Source organism: Paramisgurnus dabryanus, chromosome 3 (genome assembly GCF_030506205.2).
Source record: "Paramisgurnus dabryanus chromosome 3, PD_genome_1.1, whole genome shotgun sequence".
In the NCBI taxonomy this organism is placed as follows: domain Eukaryota; kingdom Metazoa; phylum Chordata; class Actinopteri; order Cypriniformes; family Cobitidae; genus Paramisgurnus; species Paramisgurnus dabryanus.
The window spans coordinates 15,098,590-15,113,623 of NC_133339.1; the positions used below are offsets into that span (position 1 = coordinate 15,098,590).

The window sequence follows — 15,034 nt, forward strand, 5'->3', positions numbered from 1 at the left end:
CCCTCTAAAGTCCCGCTGAAGTCGGAGAAAAAGAAAAAAAAGAATAATAACTCCTTGAAGAACAATAGGGTCCTCACACCCCGGTGTGCTCGGGCCCTAATAAATATATACTTAATTACATTTTAAAGAAATATGCTAAACTTAAGAATATTTTAAATGTATTTATATTAAGTGTACTAGAAGTACATTGGTAATAAATATATGCTTTATTACATTTTTAAGAAATATGCTAAACTTAAGAATATTTTTAATGTATTTATATTAAGTGTACTAAAAGTATGCTGGTAATAAATATATGCATAATTACACTTTTAAGAAATATGCTAAACACAAATGTACTTCTAGTGAAGTTTTAGTATATTTGGATAAAACATACTTTTTTCAAAACATGATTCATTAATTGTAATAAGCTAACATTGAACTTTCCTCAAACATTTCAACATTATATCATTCCGATTGCATAATAAACTATTTTTTCAAAGATTTGCTTAAAATCTTACGTTTGCTAGTGTTTATGTTCAAACAACACACGTGACACACGTGACTAAACCTGATTGGTTGTTGTCATAGTAACACGCCACGGTGCTATTTGAAAGCTGTAGTTGTTCATTGAGTTCAGTTCACGAGGTGCATGCGGTTGCTTGCGTTAAACGTATAAACTGTTAAATTAGATGGCGACTCTGCATTAAACGTATTTATTTAATTAATCGGCGATCGTATTTCACCAGAGGACTAAGATAAAACAACTCGATTTAAAATGTGAGCAGTTTTAGTGGATCTGACGTCGAGGGAAAAAGTATTTCGCTTTTTGTTTGGAGATGAACGAGACAACACGAGGGTAAGTGATGACAGATTTTCACATTTCTTTATTTAGTTAACTATTAAATAAGTAAAACATTACATTACATTTAACCCAGCTTCTTTATGTAACGTTATGTCTGTGTTGCGTGTGGTAATTTGAACATCTTTATTTTCTGACTAACGTTTCAGAAATCATTAAAACCTTTCTTTTTTTTTTAGCACAGCGACATAAATATGACCAACCAGATCCCAAGTAGACAGGAACAAATGAAGATATAGCGCATAGAAAGACTTATTCTTGGTGGTAAGTTTGTTGTTGCTATTTGTTTTCACGTTTAAGTTTTTCTAATGTTTCTCTTGCAACGCTAACGTTAGTTTAAAATAAATGTTTGAGCTGTCTTACCTGAAAATACCATGATATGACCATATGGTTATTATACAGGCATGAGAATCCCTCACCTTTCGGCGAAATTCGCCGTTTTGGAGCCAAAAAAGGTGACCCGCGTGAATCGTGTAGATTCGATGAGAAAACAGGTGTGTTCGACATCGGCTGTGGCTGGATGTAACCGATCGGCGAGATTAGCCGCGTGCAGGCGGGGAGGAGATGAAAACGGAGACGTGAAGTCGGACGCGCTGTGGTTCCCGTAGTTTGCTGCATTTACGTCAGGCATGGCTGATCACGTGCCGTTTGCTTGCTTAATCGCATTAAACATGATTTGTAAGATGTAAACTACATAAAAAGTGAATTATACTGTTTTGAATGTCCGTGTATGAGCATGAGTGGAACTGAAGAGGCTTACAGCATCTGTTTTTACAAGAATAAAGTTTAACAGAAGCATAAATTATTTAAATACCAATGTATTGGGGTCTACGTTTTTGTATCCATTTTATTTTGATGAAGATGACACAATATAACATCGCGACTACATGAAAAGAGCTTTAACTGTTATAAAAATACAGATTTGTGAGCATTTGTGGAACTGAGGGCGTGAAAATACACACGAAACACACGTGATTGTTGTCATGTGGTGAATCCGACCAATCTTGAAACAGCTGTGTCGTCATTACAGCCCGTGCAGCTCCTCTTCGGGAACTGCGCTGGCTAACTCAGGCGGCTGATCTCGAACCGCTCTCGCGGTACTTAAAAACCATATGTCACAGTGACGTGCCTGCAGCGCCAGCTTAAGTCGGACAGAAATACTAACCGGAATGCACTGCTTCAAGTCAGCCGCCGATCGGTCTGCGCAGGGCCGCATGAAGTCGAACACACCTATTATTTTTGGGCGGTGGGGGGGGGTATGCGCGCGTTGTTTGTTGAAGGCGCCCTTCGCCGTCATCCGACATGTATCCCAGACATGGGACGTTTGTCTGAGTTCATGCTGCGCTGCAAAAACCGACAGGCAGGCAGGTGACATCAAAGTACCACGAGAGTGAATCGAGAAGTCATAAGGTGTGTTCGACTTCATGCGGCGCTGCGCAGACCGATCGGTGGCTGACTTGAAGCAGTGCATTCCGGTTAGTATTTTTGTCCGACTTCAGCTGGCGCTGCAGGCACGTGACTGTGTCATATGGTTTTTAAGTACCGCGAGAGCGTTTCGAGAGTAGCCGGCTAGCTCAGCCGGTGCAGCTTCTCCAGAGCGGCTGCCCGGAGTTGTGATGACGTAACAGCTTTACGTGATTGGTCGCCTCATTGATGACAACGATCACGTGCGTTTCAAGTTTAATCCAACCTTTAGTTCCACTTATAAACATTATAAATTCATGTTTTAAAACAGGAAAAAACACTTCAATATGCTTTAATATGTTATATTATGTCGTGTTATAAAATAAAAATGAAAATAACAAACTCTATTGGTATTTTAATAATATAGGCTTGTTTCCCGTTATTTTCGGGTATACAGTATAAGCATATAAAATATTCGATATAAAATGTTTCTGGTTGCAACGTTTTATTAAAAGGTTTGTTTTTATCAAATTCAGCTTTTAATTCACTTCATTTGCGATTAAAAACAAGGAAACACGGCGCACACGTCACTACGGCAAGCAGCAGGTGTCCGGCTTGACGGCTCCGTCTTCAGTTCCTCCCTCGACTGCAAGCGGCAAACCTCGCCGATCGGTCTGTGCAGCGCCGGATGATCTCGAACACACCTATTCACCTTATTCCGCCACGCCCCTTTTCAATTCTTCGCTCTTCCGCATTTTGTCAACCGACTTCCGCTGCTAATATGGCACAGTGCATTCGGGAGCTAGTTTGGTGGTTAAAAGATTGTTCGTAGTTCACTATAACTTTAGCTAAATGACAAATATCGCAACTGCTGTAAATGTTTTGAATTAGGAGCACGGAGAAAACTTGATACGACGCTCGGATAGTCTTATAATGTCCCATCAATCGTCTCGTGGTTAGAAGATATGAAGCAGCCGCGGCAAGTAACCTATGGGACATATTTTATTACCTCGTCGTGTCAGAAGGAGTTGATGGAGCAGCATTATTAAAGTAATTATGCTTACCAATATTTACACAGTGATTTCGTCTTTTTTTAAGCAAATGTGCAACTTAGCCAGTCCAATATCTATTTCGTTTTTATGTGGTAATGTACCATGATAGAATTCATTTGCAAACTTGCCAAAACTTATTCCTTCAAATCAGGAGACTTAAATCCTTTTAAGTGGAATCTACAAAGCTCACATATAGTTTAAGAAATTCCTTACAGATAATATCTGATCACACTGTAAAGGTTTATATAACTGCATGACAGGTAACATCTGATCACATTGTAAAGATTTAATATAACTGCACAATATCTGATCACATTGTAAAGGTTTTATATAAATGCATGACTGGTAACATCTGATCACATTGTAAATGTTTAATATAACTGCACAACATCTGATCACATTGTAAAGGTTTAATATAACTGCATGGCAGGTAATATCTGATCACATTATAAAGGTTTAATATAAATAATGCACAACAGATCACATTGTAAATGTTTAATATCACTGCATGACATCTGATAACAAACTGTATGAAGGTTTAATGTAACTTTACAACAGGTAAAATCAGGTCAAATTGTAAAGGTTTATAAAAATAACTATGGACTAAGAAACAACTAACTTTTCAGCAAGACCACCCTGCAATGAATTAAGACGCAGCTTTATCAGAGTCATCAGGAGCTGATCCCAAGTGTTTATCTGGAAGCTGTATGTGTATGTACTGGTGATGTGCTTAGCGACTGAATGTAATGCATGCAATATCAACCCTGTTTAAAGCTGACAAAGATGGTTGTTTCTCAGCAGAGATATGTACATTTGTGCCAGCTCAACACATGAAGCAGAAGCATTGAAGCAGTTTCTCAGACAGGGTTTACAGGACTAGGCCTTAATTATATTAGGACATTTTAGTTTTTACAAACAAACCACATCTTGTGACAAAACAATGGCACTCATATATGTTGAGGTATGTCAGTACAAGGTGTTTTTAAATTATTGTAGCTCAAATAAGCATTTTAGCCTGGGACCGGCATAAGGCCTGTCCGGGAAACTGCAAGGTTGTTTTCCCATATCAGATGTAGGTTGCTTCAACGTTGAGTTGTGATTTTTAAAGTGTAGTTGTGTTCAGAGACGGATTGATCATCCCATTGTGTTTCTTCATCACAGTTTAGGAACATGTTGATTGTATCATCTCAGTTGTCCATTGCATCACTAAACATCAATGCATCTGTGAAAATAATATAACCATAAACATTTTTATGTTAGTATTTAAAAGAAACTTGCATCATGAGAATTAATTTATAAATGACATCCATACTTAAACAGAACAGTGTGTGAGAGAGAGAGATGCATAAAGAGACAGTAACATTATACACACAACCTCTAACTTCAATGTTAAATAATATGTCGTTTAATAGGTCATTATCATCAATATCTGAATGAGAAATTAACTGACCTCCTAGCATCTGAAATCTCTGTAACTTGTATGAATCACGTGAGCTACTGTAAGAATGTAATGTACTATAATATATTGCTGTCTTATCTTAAATATAAAAATACAGGTGGGCAATGAAAATCATTCAAAATAATTGCATTTTATAAACTAACGTTACTGATCTTAAGTTTATTCTTAGAACGGACATCACAAATCTAACGTTAGGCGAAAGAGCACATTAAGCTAAGATAGCTTACCTGAAACTGACCACCTTTTCAACACCCGGCGTGGTTTAAAGTTACCGGAACATCGTAGTCGAACCATTACTTGGGATTAGGGTGTTCCTCAGTCGGCTCCCCGTCCATTAAAATTGGTAAGAAACAAACATAAAGGCGCTTGAGTGAGCTTTTTAAGTTTAACGCGTCGGCTTTAGCCACTGCCTCAGCTGCTCATCATATGCAGCCGGAAGTACGTTGACAAAATGAGCGCAATGGCGCCGCCCTTGTTGTCGTGGAAAATAAGGTGAAAGGACTCTGCTTTCGAACTGCTCTCGCGCTACTGTGATGTCATCCTTCTTTTCTGTGTACTTCGTCATATGCTTCACATGCTTTATGAAGATGCGTAGAGCGACTGCCTTCGGGACGTAAAGTCAAGTGTAAGACACGCTGTAAAACTATAACTGCAGAATTCTGAGGCGTGATTCAGTTAAAACAACATACAGTATATACACAGACTGACACTGCAAAGTGACCTGAAAGATTTTTTATTGGAATGGATTGGAACGAATGATGGACATACTCCTCGCTTGTAAGTCACATTTGTCTAACGTTACTAGCCTACTGCTGTACGTAAATGTAAATATAGTAAAACGGGAAAATTCTGCATGAAATGCTGTTAATAAGAACATACTGCTAATACTGTTAATAAAAAAGTTTATCGTTTACAGTAACATTTAAGCGATTTTACACTATTTGAGCGACAAAGATGCTAAAGTGAACTGTTTTCGGGGCAAACTCAAAAGCCCACGCACTGAAACGCGCGTTTCAAAAATCACGCAAACACATAATTTATTTGGGCTTGACAGGAGATATACGCACAAATGATCTTGTAATACCACAGTCTCTGCAAGTATTCTCATTAAAACAGTCGTTTATTATAAGTGAGCAGTTGATCATATGTGTCAGTGTATAGCTCAGCGCTTCTTCACCGGTGTTAAAGGGACAGTTCATCTTATTAGAAATGCTTATGTTTGAGTCATTATGTTAGTCAAACTACAGAAGACAAAAGGAAAATCACCTTTATAGCTATAAAAAGATCAATTATATTTAATTTATAGAATGAAAACAGTGTTATATTAATTTGATACTGTTTCTCTACCTAATCAATACTGTTAAATCTTACTTAATCTTAACTTTGTTTTTTCTATTTTATATGCTTATCAATTCTTGATTTATTCTTATTTTATTTTCCCACATCACCTTTTTGCTGATCTGAAAATTATTCAACCCATAATTTAATTCATTTAACCAGTACTATATTTGTAAAATACAGTAATTTTAAATTACATAGTCATTCAGGTCCACCCTATTCCAAGGCCAACTTAAAATTGTATGGCCTTGCGACTGATGGTCAGATTATGGCAAAATAAAATTATTGCAGATGTAAAATAGTAAGGGAATGCTACTTGTTACAGCTTTCCACATTTATCAACCCATTTAATTAAACATGGTTTCTGTTACTAGTCAAATGTTTACATTTTAAATTTACAATCTAAATTGTCCGTCAGAAATTAATAATTGAAATAATGGTCATAATGTATTTTTGTGCTTATGGTGTTATATTATTTGGTTTCTGCTGGGATGTTAGGTTCCTTCCTTCTTTATTTGTCCTTGGCCAATCACATGCCTTAAGAATAAACAAGTTAAGGTTCAGCATGTCCCCTAATGAGGCCGTAATATTTATTTTGGGGGAGTCCCCCCACCTTGCGGACCCATCAGAGGCCACGTCGCCCCTCGAGCACTCTTCTCACCTTTTTCACCCCTGACCCGTTTTCATGCCTGTATTATAACTCCAGTAATGTTCAATGGCTAATGTTTATATCAGTTCAATCTTGACAACCTTATTGTCTTTTTGTATATTTTTAAATGTATTTCTAATTACATATGGACACAAAAATGACATTGTAAGAAGGGATACTTTTATGAGAGATTGTAAAACTGCCTAGGCTGGGTTTGATTATATTATATTGTCTTAAATATATTGTACTCGGGGTAAGTAAATCTTAAAACGAAAACAAATCATTAATCATCATTTACCTGCCTGTTGTTTTTCAGATCAACTGCTATTGACATTTTTGAATCGGGACAAATGTGGAGTGGAGTGATTCGGAAGAAAAACGTTTGCAACACATCCATTCCAGGTGGCTAATTTCTGTCCTTTTGAATTATTCTTGTAAAAACCATTTTTTTTTTTTTGTAAAGCTGTAAGGGACTTGGCCTAGTCATCCTTGCATATACCATTTGGCAGGGCACCAGACTAACTTTTTTTACTAGGAGCACAGTGGCCCCCAACTGAAAATTTTAGGGGCGCAACCAGAAAATTTAGGGGCACACACGGTAAAACAACATGCTAACCAAATATTCACATGTCTACTAATTTAGACTGTATTACTAAATACTTTAATTATAGATTCAGAAACTACAATGTGCTGTTAAAATTCAGTGTCATATCACAAAAAAAAGTCAAATTTGCTGGTCGCACATGTGCGACCGGATGTAAAATTCAGTGGCACACTATCAAATTTAGGTGGCAAAATGCCACCATTTGATAGCAGTCTGGAGCCCTGTTTGGCATCATTTCTGATTTCCTTAAATCTCCTTAAACAGAGGTGAACCTTAAGTTTGCAAGACCACAATAGACGAACAATGGAAAATGATCTAGGTTCAAATAAAACACAATTATCAATGTAAAACATATCCTGTAATACACACAGGTTGCTTTATATCATGAGCCTGTTCTAATCCTATCTTCATTCCCACTTGTAGAGTGCTCTGACAGATAAAACTGACACACTTGATGAGGACACAGTCAAAGCTTTAAAAGGTAAACTGAGAAGTTAACAAAACTTCCATACATGCATATCTATGCCAATTTATTTTAAACATGGATAGCCAAATGTTCATTCATTATTGGTTAATTGGTATATTCTGTTTCCTTTTCACAGCACGTGTGATAAAGCAGTCTTCAATTACTACGGTGTCTGAATTGCAAGAAGAAGTGACCCTCCACTTAAACATGTGATATCTATACTGTTTTGTGTTTTAGTTCAGCTTTTTATAGGTTTATCTTAAGTTGGTTAAAGGCGGAGTGCACTATTTTTGAAAGCCAATGTTAACATTTGAAATTACCTAAACAAACATGCCTCTACCCCAATAGAATCTGGACCTTCTTTTGATAGAGTCACCACACACATACGCAACCCCGCCAAGGATGTCGGTTAGTAGACACGCCCCTTACTGCTGGTTGGCTACAAGTGTGTTTTGGTAGTCGGCCCAATTTCCTTTTCCAAAGCGTTTTTCAAACATTGTGCACTCCGTCTTTAAATTGCACTTAAACATTTTTAACTTTTTATGCAGAGAATTACATTATGATTATTATATAATCATTGCTTATGAATATTTAGTGATTGCATATTCATAGTGTACTTTTCATTAATACATTTAATGTTAATGTTGTACAATTTGATAGAAGTAGCTCTGTAATTGCATTTCTCTGATATTTGTTTTATATGTTTCTCTTTGGTCAAGAGATTATGTATGTCTCTGTGCTTGCTTGATTAATTTACTTTAGATATTTTTGTAATGTACACAACACAATATGAAGTATATTAAATTGTTCTGTATTCATAATCTGTGTATGTGTCTTAATATTTAATGATTTTAATATAACATTTTAAATATTAAAAACAGCTTTATAATAAAATAGTAGTGTAATGCTAATACATTTCTATTAATGTAATGCTAGTATATTTCTAATATGCTGAAGTACTATTAAAGTGTTCTTAAAGCACAGTTAAATTAAGCTTTAAATGTATTCTAACTGTATTTTTAAGTGTATGAGAAGTGCATTTCAAATGAATTTTAAAGAAGTACACTTAAATTCCACTAAATATATTTGAAGTTGTTCCAATTTAACACAATTTCAATATATTAAATATAATGCAAATAGATTAAAATTGACTTTAAATATATCTTGAAATGCATTTAATATATTTGAAGTGGGTTCAATATAATACATTTAATATGCATTTAGTATAGTAGCTTTTAAATATATTTAATATGTCCCAAAAAATACTATTTAAATATATTTCTTTTTCACCTGGGAAACTAAAAGCTTCGTATGAAATCATGAGATAAATGAAAAGATTTCTGATAACTGAAAAGAGACAGTGGACTTATATGGGCTTCTCTTCATAGATCTCCAGGAAATTGAAAGAAGAAAGTCAAGTGATGTCATCAGTGTGATTTTGATTTAAAAATAAGAGCTTTTTGTTAAACGGTAACACCAGTGACACAACACCAGGGGACCACTACTTTCATTATATATTTATAATATTTATTTAGCATTTTGTTTTTTCATGTAATTAACATCATATATTGGATAGTTATGGACACATTATTGTATTTTAAATGGAAGAAAACACAGTTTTTAATCTCAAAATAAACAGTGCCGGTCCTAGACGCTGGGGGGCCCTACACTCTTAAAAAAAAATGGTTCTATATCGAACCAGAAATGGTTCTATCACCCGCTTCATATATGGAACCCCCAAATGGTTCAATATAGAACCACTTTAATGGGTTTATTAAAAAGAACCCCAAATGGTTCTTTGAATCAAAGTTAGATGGTTCTATTTAGAACCATTAAAGGTTCTTTATTATTATGAGTAATTTATTGTTGATAAGAAATTATAACCGATCCAGAAAATTATAAAAGTTTACTATTTATTAATTGTATTATACAGAAATATAAATCTATAAAAATTACTTAAAATCACATCTTTATTCTGTATTAGACAGCAAAACTTTAGTTTACATCTAAAATGTCTCATTACATTCAACCATTTAGTTATTTAATTATTTCCACTAAGCATTTTCACTTTTTAATAAACATACATGCGTTGTTCAGGTTATTACCCTTATGTATTTTCTGTTTTTATAAACAAAGATACTGTACAGTATATGCAGTACTAATTGTTAGTAACTTTTACATGTGTCTGAAATGATAAAAAGAAATCACAATGCATTTAAAGACAATTCATGAACAATCTATTAAATAGAATGACAATTTACACAAGTTGATTGTACATTTGTTTTGTACAGGTATTTAAATTTAAGCATATATTTTATAAATTAAAGTCACTGTGTGCTTAATGGCAAAAGGGTATTGAACATTGAAGAGAAAAAAACCACAAACAGTCATTCCACAGCCTGTGATGTCAATGTCTTCCACATATTATGTTCACATTGTCCATTATAAAGTTGATACTTTCCGATTTGAGAAGATCAGAAGAACCGTTGAACACTATGGTTGGTGTGGGACCTTTGGGTTCCTGTAAAACAAAAATTTCACCTTTTAAGTGCTTTTTACCAATTAACAGAAGCCATCAAATAAACTTAAAATTACCCCATAATAACACAAATAAAGTATGACAACCAGGCAAGCGACACTCAAGAACCAACAAGACTCATAATAATTGATGTGGAGCTGTATGCTATTTAAGGGTAAACAGAGTAATATTTTTATATTTGCATTGAATGTTACTTTAAATGAAGTGCCTCAAATGCTAATGAAATTACAGAAGACTATACTTACACTATTTACACAGTAAAGGAAGCGGGGATTTTCTTGAAATAATGCTTGCAATAACATAAGTGCAGCATTCCTCACCAGACCTACAAAGATAAAAATTATAGTACATTAGGTACAGAAATCAATTACAGGGACATTTACTTCAAAAGGAAAACTCATTCACTCACTCGTTATTTCAAACGTTCACGGCTTTCCATCTTCAGCAAAACAGAAACACAAAACAGATTTTGAAGAATGTCTGTAACCGAACAACTCTGATAGCAATTTAATGGACACAAAACCAATGCAGGTCAATGGGCACCATTGTTGTTCGATTACAATACTTTTTCAAAATATCTTCTGTTGTGTTCTGCTGAAGAAAGTGACGACAATTTTCATTTGTGGGTAAACTTTAACTCTTTCTCAGCCAGCGTCTATTAATTAACAAGTTAACTCTTCAATGGCAAGGAAAAAGTTTATACTAACATTATTTTCATATTTTCACTTATACAATTTATAGGTGCTAGAACCTTTACATTGACAATAGCCTCTTTCACACAGTAATAATGGTAAATTACCATGAATTTACCAGAATGAATTTACCAGTACAAAAATACAAAAATGTGCTGTTCACACACGCAGTGACATTCCATCTTTTTACCAGTAAGACATCATTCACACATCAGTATCAAATTACCGGTAAATTCGTTGAGAAAGCGGAAGTACCTGTGGCGCGCGGCGAGCTCAGTGTTGTATTTGTAAACAATCCACGTCGTTCATATCCACGGTCCGTATTTTGTTGTTATCACGTCTGTGGTAAACTCTGACAGTGGCGAAGTTGCTCATGACCAAACAACATTGCATGAGGCGACGTCAAACCGATGGCGTTTTAAACAACAGTACTTTTTGCACATAAGGACGTCGGCAATTCGGCAAGTAGGTGGTAAGATGTTTTAAACAACTTTGGTGAAGAAATGTGGACGTAAACTTCAGGTGTGCTCGACTTTCAAGCACCGCATGTGTGGAAACGTCCGTAAACAGTCTGGGCGTAAACGCGTCATCTGTTTTGAAACATTATGATTGGCCCGAAGCTGTCAGCGCGGTCTGACGTCGTCCGTTCTAAATGCCGGTAATCCTATATTTTTCGTTCACACATAGCGCTTACCGGTAAATTACTGGTAATCTTACAACCTGTCTTACTGGTAAATTGGGAGCACTGATTTACCGGAAAGGTTCTGTTCACACATGATCTGTTAACTGCAATTTACCAGTAAATTACCAGTAAAGACTGTATGTGTGAAAGGGACTAATGCAAATAAGGCTACTTTACACTGGGCAAAGAACAAGCATATGATGTAGTTACCTTTTGTGCTTTCCTCTGCTGTTCCAATGAGATGGGGTAGAGATGTTTTTTACTTCATTCTTTTGCACTCCTGATGATGTTTGGGGCCATTTTTTTAATGCCATTAGTTTAATGATTTCTTTATAAATGTGGGTCCTGAATGAGCGGCAAAAATCCCAGCAAGCATTAATGACAGAATGGGGGTCTCCAGTATAGAATCTAACCCCCAAGCCATCTTTCTTTTTGACGTGAGTGAGACTGAAATTATAAATATTGTGAATAAATTTAACAATAAATCCTCTATGGATTATTTGGACATATGAGATTAATAAAAGTAATAATCAATAATATTGTAAAACCCTTAACACATATATGTAATGTCTCATTCCAAACTGGAATTTTTCCAGAAAAAATGAAAATAGCAAAAGTGTTACCACTATTTAAAGATTGAAGTAAACATATATTCACAAATTATAGGCCTGTCTCTCTGTTGCCACAATTTTCAAAAATATTGGAGAAAATGTTCTACAATAGATTGGATACATTTATTGAGAAACATGACTTAATTAATGAAGGGCAATACGGATTTAGATCCAAAAGATCGACAACTATGGCTATTATTGATGCTGTGGAAGAAATCACCAGTGCTGTTGACAATAAAAAATATGCTGTGGGAATCTTTATAGACCTAAGGAAAGCATTCGATACCATCAATCATTCTATTCTTGCTCAAAAAGCAGAAAAATATGGCATTCGGGGAATAGCGGGGAACTGGATTAAAAGTTATTTAGATGAGAGACAACAATTTGTTAAAATGGGGGACGATGAATCAGAATGTATGAGCATTGTTTGTGGGCTGCCTCAAGGGTCTATATTGGCTCCCTTGCTATTTAATTTATATATTAACGACATATTTAAAGTATCAGATCTATTAAAAATGGTGCTATTTGCTGATGATACCAACTTATTCTATTCTAATGATAATTATAATAGACTTATAAAGGATGTAAATCAGGAATTAGCTAAGCTTAAAACATGGCTGGATTGGAATAAATTGTCACTCAATTTAGATAAAACAAAGATGATTATGTTTGGCCAATACAAGGAAAATCCTGAATTACTGATAAGAATAACTGGTATTAGAATAGAAAAAGTAACAGAAATAAAATTTTTGGGAATCACGATAGATAGTAAATTGAGCTGGAAATCACACATTGGACACATACAAAGAAAAATATCAAAAAATATTGCAATTATAAATAAAGTTAAGTACTATTTAAATTATAAGGCGCTATATATATTGTATTCCAGTCTTATTTTGTCATATTTAACTTATGGAATTGAGGTTTGGGGAATTAATTATAAGAGTTCCCTACATTCCCTGGTAATACTCCAGAAACGTGCAGTCAGAGTTATTCATAATGCAGGTTATCAAGAACATACAAATATTTTGTTTTTACAAAGTAACATGCTCAAATTTATGGACTTAATTGATTTTTATATTGTTCAATTAGGATATAAAGCAAATCGGGTTCTTTTACCAGCGAATATTCAAAAATTATTCACAGAAAGGGATAGCTGTTACAATCTGAGAGGTTATGCCCATTTTAAAGTACCTGCTTTTAGAACAACAAGGAAAAGTATGTGTGTGTCTGTGTGTGGTTCCAGACTCTGGAATACCCTGAGCTCCCACCTTAAGCAGTGCACATCCATTCATCAATTTAAAGCAAAGTATAAACAAATAATATTGTCTAAGTATAGGACGGAAGAATGGTCTTAGGGTGGAAGTGGAATACGTTATAGAGCTAGATTGGTGACTATTTGTTACAGGCAATGTTTTCTTTCTCTATCTTTCTTGTACTTATTGAAGAGATTTTTTTTTCTTTTCTTTCTTGTCTTAATAGAAGTATTGTGAGCAATTATTGTTGATTGTACAGTCACTGGAACAGGATAGCATAAACATGTGACGACTGTCTTATTGGTTAATAAATGTAATTGCGGCTTAATGGTATAAAAGGGGGTAGGTGTTAATAAGCTTAAGCTTCTACCTACCCCTTTTGAGCATCATTTCTATTTTTTCTTTATTTCTCTCTTTTTTTGTCTTTCTTTTTTTTTCTTTACTTGTATTGTAATGAAATTTGTTATTATGTTGATTTTATGTATTAGATGCTCAAATAAAACTAAATGATGATGATGAAATGATGATGATTTTATTTAGAGATGTTTCCATGTTCTTCACCAAGTCTGTTCCAAACCTCATTGTCATTCCATGCAGCATCTTAAAACACAAAATCTTTATATATCCACTTTCAGACAAACAAGTTCCTTAAAGTCTACATTAACTTGAGGTTGCAATTGACTAGTGATGTATTTTTCAAAACACAATGTTCAATAAAAAAAGAGTGTGAAATATACAGAATTTAAATTAAGTCCTCAAACACTTTACAGTCTTTAATGCTAAATTCTAAATGAAATACTTAAGAATTATCAATAAAGCTACAAAACACAGATTTCTTTTATTTTGCTCTTTGATGAACAGTAGTGACAGAAGTCAGGTTTAAGAGGTCCCTTTAAGCACCTTACCTTTTTGCATTAATTGGGTTTATATTTTAAGCCAGTGACGTGTCAACTATTGACCATTTATTAACCATGCACTGTAAGCCCATACAGGTTGATTGAACCTAAAAAATTTATGGAAACTCGTTGCCCTAAAAAAGTTGATTTTGCCTGGTTGAAATAACAATTAATTTTAAGTTTAATGTACTTAATGTTTTAATTTCTTCCAATGCACTCTTAACCCAGATTAGATGACATTACTAGAAATGTGTGAGGAAACCTGTTGCATATAACTTTAGTTTTTATCACTTTATATTACTTTTGATGTTATAAATGGTATTATAACAAAAATTAATGACTGACTTTAAGTCAATCATTGAATAAACGTGATTCTCCACAGAAACACACAAAAACATACATTGTAAGTACAGTGGAGAGAAATACAATAAAATGTTTTGAACAGGCTTCATGTACGAAAAACACTGATCACCTGAACGGTGACTTCACAAAATGATAATTTACAACAAAACAACTTTAATAATATAAGAGCTTGAACCTATATG

At 34.6% G+C, this 15,034-nt stretch overlaps 2 long non-coding RNA genes across 2 annotated transcripts; one reads left to right on the forward strand and one right to left on the reverse strand.

The window, feature by feature from the left end:
• Positions 1 to 282: 282 nt before the first annotated feature.
• On the forward strand, positions 283 to 8,347 carry LOC135769046 (uncharacterized). Its single transcript, XR_012336336.1, has 5 exons — positions 283 to 838; positions 1,021 to 1,105; positions 7,060 to 7,145; positions 7,771 to 7,828; positions 7,950 to 8,347. It is a non-coding gene; the product is annotated as an uncharacterized lncRNA (long non-coding RNA).
• On the reverse strand, positions 3,778 to 5,235 carry LOC135769045 (uncharacterized). The gene is made up of 2 exons (XR_010542352.1): positions 4,984 to 5,235; positions 3,778 to 4,519 (listed from the first exon to the last, which is right to left on the reverse strand). It is a non-coding gene; the product is annotated as an uncharacterized lncRNA (long non-coding RNA).
• Positions 8,348 to 15,034: the final 6,687 nt, after the last annotated feature.